Source organism: Mytilus galloprovincialis, chromosome 6, assembly GCF_965363235.1.
Source record: "Mytilus galloprovincialis chromosome 6, xbMytGall1.hap1.1, whole genome shotgun sequence".
Taxonomy (NCBI): Eukaryota; Metazoa; Mollusca; class Bivalvia; order Mytilida; family Mytilidae; genus Mytilus; species Mytilus galloprovincialis.
In genome coordinates, this window is record NC_134843.1 from 48,968,113 (window position 1) to 48,970,329 (window position 2,217).

The 2,217-nt window shown below is 33.1% G+C and overlaps 1 long non-coding RNA gene across 1 annotated transcript; it reads right to left on the reverse strand.

The window, feature by feature from the left end:
- On the reverse strand, positions 1-1,448 carry LOC143078165 (uncharacterized). Its single transcript, XR_012979083.1, has 2 exons — positions 1,124-1,448; positions 1-272 (listed from the first exon to the last, which is right to left on the reverse strand). It is a non-coding gene; the product is annotated as an uncharacterized LOC143078165 (long non-coding RNA).
- Positions 1,449-2,217: the final 769 nt, after the last annotated feature.

Below are 2,217 nucleotides of genomic sequence, written 5' to 3' on the forward strand. Positions count from 1 at the left end.
TTGATTTGAATCCTTTAATTATTATTTTAAAGTATATTATAATATTATAAATATAAATACGATCTAATATTGAGTAACAGCTGCTTGACCCTTAGCTACGCAGAGTTTTTATGCTAATAATTCACATTCAGCATGTAGTAAGTCCGCTTGAAATGTTAGGTTGATTATTTGTGTAGATCTTTGATAGAAAATCAAATAACAAAGGGTCACGGGACTGTATGTGTTTTCTTCCTTCCGACTCAGTTCTGCATACATACTGGCCAAAGTTGCACCTGAAAGAAAAAAAAAGAAAAGCAGGAAATGCATTCATGCCTCTACACATATAATTATGTTCGTAAAATGTAAAGCATTACTACTTCAAATCATGCACATATATTAATATAGATACTCGTTAAGACTACATTTAAACGGTTCTAAGAAAAGAAAGTACATGACTATACAAGAAAATGCAAACTAAATAAGTGGATGAAGGAGCTAGAGAGAAAAAACAAGAAGAAAGGGAAAGAGACAAAAAGACAAATGAACAAAAAAATATCACGCAGAAAACTTATGATCTCACTTCAACTTGCGGCAAACTGGTAAATCAAGTAGATCAAAACGTAGTTCATGTTCTGCTAGTTTGGTTGTTCATGAGCGATGAAAGAAGAGCGGAGTTGAGATAACAAAAATGAAAGATAATTCATGATAATCTTAGCCTTCGAATTTTGTTCATCATTAACATAGCGGTATTGTATATGTTTGTCAGCTGGAATGTTGCTGCATATAATTTGAAAAGTTCCCCACTAAAAAAAATTAAAATGTTTCTCCTTTGTCATAATTTTTTTTTCTTCATAAACGGTTTTACTGTCGAGTGTTTTTTTTTTATAAGTTAAAGCCAGAAGTAAGTGGCGTCTAATTTTTCAACATATGTAATGTCATATATATAGCTTGCAGTAACTGTGTAAAAGGGTAAAATTTTATCCTGTTTTATTGTCGCTTATTCTTAAATCTGTCTTATTGTCTTATAGAATTATTATTTCATCAGGACCTTTTTACTGTTTGAATTTTTATTTTATATTAAACCAAGGTTACAATTGTAGAAGACATAGCATATATTGTCACAATTAAAGCAATTAAGACATACATGTTTAGACCGCCCGTGACATCTGTTCTATTAGTCACGTGAAAAAATGCTTGAGTTGCTTCTGCCCAATATTCTGTTGGATTAGACATAGCATAGCTGTCAGCATACCATATCCAATGGTTCTTTGCATGATTATAAATCTCTTTTATCTACAAAGTTAACAATATAACACGTGTATTTCTGTGCCACCATATATAGGAAGCAGTTTCAATTGAAACGGTTTTGTTTGCCTAGCTGAAAGGAAGTTCAAACTGAATGCTATATTATCGTATGACTCAGCAAGATTTATGACAGTCGTCAATTGTGAGTTTGTTGCATATTATCATTTGTATAAATGACGAGTTATTATGGTCTAAAAACAATTTTTACATTAAACCAATAAAAATATCTCTACTTGTTTTGATTGTGTTTTAGTTTTTGTCTCGCCTTGACAGAGTCAAAAAGCGAGTCATAAATATGCTGTTTCTGGCGTCAAATTTTGTATTTTTGAAAAGTTTAAGAAGAAATTTTCAACTGCACAGTATTGCGCAATACATTTATAAGATCTTTGACCACATTTATTTTGTGTCAGAAACATAAATTATGTCAAAAAATTGATCAAAATCTTGATTCAGACAGTATCAAGCTTGAATATTGTGTCCAAATTTGCCCCAGCTGTTCAGGGTTCAACCTCTGCGGTCGTATCAGGCTGCGCTCAGCGAAGCATTCTAATAGTCCGAAGTCGTGAATGATTAGAGACTACTTACAGATGTCACTGAGGGGGGTAAGACAAAACAACTCAAACTGTTCTTTAGTAGAACAATTCTTTCCTAGTGGTGTTGCATGATGGTATCAGGAAAAAGTTTTGTGCCATATTACTGGTCGGAGTTTCCTTCTGGTGGTACGAGTTTATGATAAATGTTTACTTCTTAGTTGTTGAGGTTATATAGCACGGTGAGACGTGCATTATAATGCCCCTGCCGAAGCTGAGGAGACATTTTTATCTCCCCGCCATAGAGGAAGTGGCATTTTTGCACAAATAATCTGCATGATTTCAAATAATACTTTGCTGCTGTGATTTAAGCTTCTCTTCATACACAATAAAGTCAAATAGT